The sequence below is a fragment of the Peromyscus leucopus genome, chromosome X (genome assembly GCF_004664715.2).
Source record: "Peromyscus leucopus breed LL Stock chromosome X, UCI_PerLeu_2.1, whole genome shotgun sequence".
Lineage (NCBI taxonomy): Eukaryota > Metazoa > Chordata > Mammalia > Rodentia > Cricetidae > Peromyscus > Peromyscus leucopus.
The window spans coordinates 98,957,468-98,965,639 of NC_051083.1; the positions used below are offsets into that span (position 1 = coordinate 98,957,468).

The following is an 8,172-nucleotide window of genomic DNA, read 5'->3' on the forward strand; positions in this document are numbered from 1 at the left end:
GACCCCAGGTGGAGCTCTGGGATTCCAACTGTCGAGAAAGAGGAGGGATTGTATGAGGGAGAATGGTTGAGTCAATGATTGGAAAAAGCACAGGGACAAATAGCCAAACTATTGGAAACACATGAATTATGAACCAATAGCTGAGGAGACACTAACTGGATCAGGCCCTCTGGATAAATGAGACAAGTGATTAGCTTGAACTGTTTGGGAGGCCCACAGGCAGTTGGACTAGGACCTGTCCTTAGTGCATGAGCTGGCTGTTTGGAACCTGGAGCCTTTCAGGGATACTTTGGTCAGCCTGGGTGAAGGGAAGAGGGGACTGGACCTGCCTCTACTGAATCTACCAGGTTGAGCTGAATCCCCAGGGGATTCCTTGCCCTGGAGGAGATGGGAATAGGGACTGTGGTAGGGGGAGGGAGGGGGGCAGGAGAATGGGGGGCAGAGGAATCCGTGGCTGATTTGTAAAATTAAATTAAATTATAAAATAAAAAAGGAAAGAAGCACAAGTCAAACTTTTAAAAGTTCCTACTAATTTAGAAAGTTGACCACTAGAGAATGATATAGGTACACACATGAATAGTGCTACTGAATGTTGTAAGATGAGATGTGTTCCCATAGAATATAACAGAAGGTATTAAGGCAAATGAGTACTTATGAACCTTAAAATACCTGTAGAACATAGCTTTACACCCTCAAAATCCTGTCCTTTCTCCTCTGACCCCTAATCTTGTCACATCCAACTACACTTGTTTCCTTAAGCAGATTCCAGTTGTTGAAATTTTTTTTAAATTTACACTTCCTATTACTGTTTTATTCTTCAAGATACACTGTTAATGTAAACAAAGGTGCAGTGAGAACTTGAAGTATACACTCTTGAGCTAACCTAAGTGATGAACTATGATGCCATTGAAGTCCAGCATGTACTTCTATCCAATTAAATACTTCCTTTTTCTTAAAAATATACCTAGTAAGCTCTCTGTGCTACATAAGCGTGCATCACACATATTCATTTTACTATATGTCTATACATACTTATAGTTATTGCTTTGCATATTTAATCTTTATATGCACATCATAATGTATCCAGAAGTTAGCTTTTTCCTTTAATAATTTTTCTCTACTGCACTATCCAATATTTGCCTTTTCAGGTTTTCTCTGTGTCTTAGACCTTTCTGAATTATAGTATTTTCCTATACAAAACCTCATTCAGGATCTAGTATTTTTTATTTTATTCAATTTATTTTAAAGGGTCTCAATTCAATGACATAACCTTAGTCCAATCACAGGGAAGCATTACACTAAATCAGTAGTTCTCACACTATGTTGATATGAAGGATAAACTAAAGGTCTTCAGAACCTGTGCCAGATCAATTCTGAGAATTTACTATCTAATACATTTTGAATGGAGCTAAGGAGTTGGCATTGCTCACCTGCAACTGTTGTTGTCCTATGTGTTCAAGTGCCCCAACTTGCTTGCAGACAAACTGGGTCACTTCTCAGTTTCTGTGAATAAAGTTCTGACTATTCTAGACCTCCATGTCTGTTTTCTTTTTCATAAGTGGGCTAAACATACTAATGAAATTTATTGACAGTGTAATAAGAAGACTGAAAACAGTTAAAAGTAATCTGCTTCAATGACCGCTAGGCTAAAACAAAAAGAAATAGACATCAATCTGTAGATGTAACCAACCATCTTATTAAATCAGAAACACAGAACCATTGTAAAAGAGAAAGCTGAGAGGTCAGAGCTCAGAGCTAAAATATTAAACTTCCTCCTGCGGTGCTCCTAGCTCCCCGAAAAAGACCTATTTCCTGTGTGTATGTCTTTAAATAGTCTTTCTGTTCTGCCTTCTCATTGGTTGTAAACCCAAACACATGCCTGCCTCGTCACTGCCTGTAAGTACAGCCCTCTAGGTCTTAAATGCATATGTCTCCAATGCTGGCTGTATCCCTGAACACACAGAGCTGTATGGGAGTAAAGTCGTGGGCCACCACTGCCATGCTCTTTCTATGGCTCTAATAGCTCTGACCCCCGGCAATTTTATTTATTAACATACAATTAAAATCACATTTCAGTACAAATAGAATACCACCATATCAATCAACTTGTTTATATTTTTTATAAAAGACACTCCATTTATTCATTTCAAATAATTTTTATTTTTAATTTAAAGGATGCATAAACAGTAGGGGAAGTTTTAAGTAAATATATTTGGATGAAGAATATTAGAATAGGATCACTGATGATAACTTTCCACATGATAAAGAATGTTAGATGATCTCAAATCCACAAAGAACTGATTAATTGATCCTATCTTCATCCATGGCTTCCGTTGCCCTCAATCTGTAGGAGAAATAAGAGATAATTAACAATTGTAAAACACTGATATGAACCACTTTTAAAATCTTAACAAAATAGTCTACCTTATATCTTTCTGTATTCTTAAAAAAAAATTGAACATATTTTCTTCATGAAACTCAAACCCTTGTGTATGGCCTGCAAGTGAGCTTCCAATGCCAACAGACACTGAATAATAAGAAACTTTGCTAATGTTTGGTGGCCTTGGTCCCTTTGTTGCAAAGATCAGCAGGTGATAGACTACAGAAGTGTTAGTCAAGGACTCACTGTACTAGAACATGTCCTGCTCAGGGTCCTCTGAGGGGTGTAATATATCTTGGAATCCCACTCCAAGTATTATAAAAGACAGACTGCCTAGAGTTAGCTCCTTCTATTAGACACACCCTCCCAATTCTATGTTTCCTTTGGCAGGGTCTGGACCTCTTGGAGGGTCTTTCCCTCTCCTGAATAGATGGGGCTCCAATAACTGAACTTGTCATAGCTTGGGTGAAGCAGAATGTGGTCATTAATAGCATGCATACACAATTTAGGGGCATGATGTATTAGAAAAAATGAAATTTCTCTAGCGAGACCTAAAGCCCATAGGTAAACTCACAGCATGCAGGATGATCTTCTTCCCCTGATCCTCAACCTCATCTTCTCCTTTCTTCTCATATTCATAGTGGTCATCTTTATTGTCCTCCTCCTCCTCCTCCTCCTCCTCCTCCTCCACCTTCTCTACCTCCTCCTCCTCCTCCACCTTCTCCTCCTCCACCTCTTCCTCCTCCTTTTCCTCCTCCTTTTCTTCATTATTGCAGTCCTGGTCTTCTTCAGCTTCCTCCTGAACTACTTCGTTCTCCTGGTCGCTATTCCAGACATACAAGTCCTCTTCAATATCAGGCCAGGCTTCCTCGAGAACAGGCCAGATTTCTTCGATATCAGGCCAGATGTCCTCGATAGCAGGCCAGATGTCCTTGATAGAATGCCAGGGTTCTTCCACATCAGGCCAGATGTCCATCATAGCAGGCCAGATGTCCTCGATAGAATACCAGGGTTCTTCAACATCAGGCCAGATGTCCTCCATAGCAGGCCAGATGTCCTCGATTGAATACCAGGGTTCTTCAACATCAGGCCAGATGTCCTCCATAGCAGGCCAGATGTCCTCGATAGAATACCAGGGTTCTTCAACATCAGGCCAGACGTCCTCCATAGCAGGCCAGATGTCCTGGATAGAATGCCTGGGTTCCTCGACATCAGGCCAGATGTCCTCGATTTCAGGCCAGAGGTCCTCTACAACAGGCCAGATGTCCTCGATATCAGGCCAGAGGTCCTCTACAACAGGCCAGATATCCTTGATACAAGGCCAGACTTCCTCGGCATGAGGCCAGAAGTCCTCGATTTCAGGCCAGGTTTCCTCGACATCAGGCCAGATGTCCTTGACTTTATGACAGACGTCCTCGACATCAGGCCAGATGTCCTTGATATCAGGCCAGACCTCTTCCACATGAGTGCAGATCTCCTCAGTATCCGGCCATATCTCCTCCTGCCCTGGCTCTTCCCCCAGAATGGCTCTCGAGCCTGCCTGTGAACCAAGAAATCCTGTGGTTCCATCGATGTCATCACCAGCCTCACGGATTGTGAGCACATTCAAGACACTTTGTCCAGCATCGTGATCCATCCTACCACCTTCTTGCTCTTGGTCAGGCAATCCAAGGTCCCGCTCTGCAACAGCAGACATTGCATGAATTTCCTGCCAATTTTCTGCCAATGAAGATCTTACTGAAGCTTCGAGCTTTGAAGGTGTTGGTGGGGATGAGGCGTTGTCAAGGTGACTACCACTAAGTAGAGAGAGGCTGTTGGCCTCAAGGACCTCCTTGGAGGCAGTGAGAGCAGTAGGGAAAGTTTTCAGCTAGTCAGCAGATGGAGTTGGTACTTGTAGAGTACCTATAAAAGAAGGGCTAGACAGCACCAGGGAGAAGCCTCCTGCTGAGGCCAGTCCCAAGAAGGCTGAGAACCAGGTATAAAGGGGCGGAGCCTTGAGGAGTAATAATGGCCCATTTCACACGTCACCACAGCTGTAAGCTCATTGGTTGAGACATGGTGATTGACATGTATTGTGTCCAATGAGCCATAAAGGTCCTTAAATTCTGGGGACTGCACAGAATCACACCTTTTCCCCTGAGGCCTTACTGTCTTGGGATACCTTTTAAGGCGATAGGAACCCTGTCTTCTATATATCACATTGTCAGTAAAATGATAGTGTATCAATATGAATGAGCTTGCCTGCACTGACTTCTATTTGACATGGGTTATGCCAATATAGACAGAGTTATAAAACAGGTATAGAGGGGCAGGAGAGATGGATTAGAGCACTTATTGCTCTTCCAGAGGACCGAGTTTCAATTCCCAACACCGACATGGTGGTTAGCAACATTTCTAAATCCAGTTCTAGGGCATATGGTGTCTTCAGGTGTCCTTGGACATTGTACACACATGATGTACAATCATACACTCAAGAAATAGCACCTATGCACATATAAAATATGGATCTAAAACTTTAATACCCAATGGTTGTATAGCTCAGGCTTCAGCAGTGGTAAAATAAAAGAGATAGAAAAAGCCAGATAGTAAAATGTTGAAATGGTTACAGTCATAAAAAAGGGTTGAAAGTGAAAAACAATTAAACAGACCTGGAAAGTGTTTTTGCTCACTGCCAAAATCACATTGATCGTCCCATAAATGCATAAAAAAAGAGGACAAGCATGTTAAATGCAAAGGACAGTCTTCTTAGGATTATCTAACAAAACGAAGAATTTCTATTTCATTATTCTCTTTTAGTTTTCCTTTCCTAGAACTATCTTCTGCCACTATCCCATTGATCTGAAATCAGTGGTTCTCAACCTTCTTAATTCTTGGGCCTTTAATATAGTTTCTCAAATTGTGGCCATCCCCCAATCACAAAAATAGTTTTGTTGCCACTCCATAACATTAATTGTGATGCTGTTATGAATCTCAATATGAATATCTGTGTTTTCTGATGATCTTAGGTGACCCCAGTGAAAGGGTCATTCAACCAAAGTGGTCATGACCCACAGGTTGAGAACCACAGCCTTAAGTGGTCATACTCCTTACTCTGCTGTATGACCTAATTTTTATTTCTGTAGGGTTTGTGCAACATGGACCAGGAAACAGAATGACAAAAGTGATAACTACTGTATTATTCAAAACAGTGAACTGCTAGTGTCCTGGTGCCAATCACTCTAAGTCATGTTCATTGCAACGACTATGAATGAGGGTTCAGAAACGGTCCCATGAAATTCATGATATTTACTCAATATACTCATTGTATGCATTTCTCCTTCGTTTCCCCTTGTTAAAGGGTGGTGTCATAACTTCCTAATTATCATTATCACTAGAAATTAAGGGCTAAAAACTCTCTAAAGTCTCTTGGTTTCTTCTTCTTTCTGATTGTGTGGCAGTAACTCTAATTGTGCATTTCCATATGGTCCTTTTGTCCCTTCAGTAGAGTAACCCTTTCCTTTGCCTACTTTTCCACTTCCACGATGGCACCAAAATAGCAAGGTGGTAGTTGGAACTTCCAATTCAAAGTTTGTGCCTTAAAAGACTTTCAAATAGGAATGAGAAAGATTCTAAAATGTCATAGATAGCAACACTATATGAGGATAGCCAGTTTGGTGCACTCCTCTCCACCCCCCCCCCCATATAAGTATTTGCTACACACTGGATTTTGAAGGTACAGCACCAAATATCAGTTTCAGGTTTGGGACAGGAGTAAAGAGCCACAGCTATACAGTGTTAAACATAAACTGCTGTTTTAGTTATCTTGTTCCATTTGATGAATGGAATCAAGTCAAATGTGATGGAGTCACTAACAACCACAAACATACCTTATTCAACTTGGATGTCTTCTAAGACCAGACTACTTTCCATTAAAACTGGAAAAGGAATTAATATAGTGTCACTGACCTCCTTGTGCAGTGGATCTGAATGATCCTAATGCTATCATCCTTTAATACAGTGCCTCATGTATTTCAGCCCTCCCCGTTTCAACCATCAAATTATTTCTCTTCCTACTTCATAAGTATAAGTTGCTACTTAACCATGTATCAGATCCTAAGCCCATCAGAAATAGGTGTTTTCTGATGGTCACAACCCACAGGTTGAGAACCACTGTTCTACTGCTTATGTCATTATATCCATAGCGAAGAAAGTAAATGGGGCTTCATGAACATTGTCTCTAGGGTGAAAAACAGTGAACCTAGGGAATAGTAATCACATTGTTGTATAGACACAAAATTCACTCTATCTTCCTGAGGAAGACAGTTCTCTTAGTGGTTCAAGAAAGGCTTCAAGCTATGATGCTATCAACAGTGAAAAAGAATGATGCATATTGCAGACACCATTCCAATTGACATTGTAAAGCCTGTCTGTGCCTAACTCCACAACATATGCAAGCATATAACACCAGGTCAGGGTACTTTAGCTTGAGAATATTTATGACATTTGGTTGGGTCAGTTATACACTGGTATGGTAATCTCCATAGGCACGATTTCTATGTAGATCTAGAATATACCTCCAGCATGACCTACTCCAAGGCTATTCAGGTATCAGGAGATGCATATGAATTCCCTTAGAGAGCAGGTAAGAATGACAAAATCAGTAACATGACAAATATTGCTTTTGCCCCTTAACTGAAGTAAACCAGAGGATGATTGACCATTCTGTTGTACTGGAGTCTGGAAACAAATTAGATTGATTTCTCATCATTTTCCAAACTTCCTTTGGTCCACAGGTCTCTCTCACAAGGGGTAAGGGAGTGTGTCTGTCGGCTTTGTATTCCTGTGATAAAATGCTCCAGATAAATATTTAATAAGGATTAAGGGTTGATTTTGACTTGTGGTTTCAATCCATGGTTTTGGCCCTGTTGTTTTGGACCTGTGGTGACTGAGTAAATCATGTTGAGGATATGTACTGGAGGAAACCAGGTTCACCTTAGTATGGCCAAAAGCAAAGTGTTAAAGTTTCAGAGGCTTTGGTTATATTGATTTTTTTTTGTTATTAGATACTTGATTTTTAAAAATTATTTGCAAATGTGTGTGTGTGTGCCAGTCCCTATATGTGATCATGCATATATATTGCAGTTATCAATCAAGTTTTCTGATATAGGGTCTCTTATTTGCCTACAATCTAGTGAATAGGCAAGACTGGCTGACCAGTGAACCCTAGATTACAAGCACAAGCCATATAACTGGTATTTTTTATGTAAGTTCTCAGGATCAAACTTAGAGCCTCAGGGTTTGCAAAGCAAATCCTTTTCAGATTGAGCTATCCCCAGCCTTATGCTGGATTTTGATTACCTGTACTTATTCTTGCTTTAGTTTGAGCTTTCTTTAAATGTTTTTAATATCTTAAAATAGAAGGTTCAATAAATGTGCAGAATGCTATCTTTTAACATAGGCACTTGCAGTGATGATCATTAATTTAAACATCACTTAACATACAATTGCTACATTTGTGTATATCATGTTTCGTTTTCATGTATATTAAAATGTTTTCTAATTTCCCTTCTGACTCTTCTCCTTGTCTCTTAATGATCTAAGTGTGTGTTATTTATTTGCAGACATCTGTTAGAAAATTAATAAATAGAATAAAATGTTAAAAACAAAGCATCAACAAAACAAGTCAGTCACAAATTGGGCTTCAATTTTTAACAGAATTTTCATAAAAAACAATATAAAATACTATCTTTTTATCCTAAATATCCTAAAAACTGTTCAACATCTTAGGAATCAGGGAAATGTAAATTTAAAAA

The 8,172-nt window shown here is 39.9% G+C and overlaps 1 long non-coding RNA gene across 1 annotated transcript; it reads right to left on the reverse strand.

Annotated features, from left to right (window-relative positions):
- Nucleotides 1-2,141: 2,141 nt before the first annotated feature.
- LOC119086618 lies at nucleotides 2,142-3,057 on the reverse strand. The gene is made up of 2 exons (XR_005089922.1): nucleotides 2,955-3,057; nucleotides 2,142-2,344 (listed from the first exon to the last, which is right to left on the reverse strand). It is a non-coding gene; the product is annotated as an uncharacterized LOC119086618 (long non-coding RNA).
- Nucleotides 3,058-8,172: the final 5,115 nt, after the last annotated feature.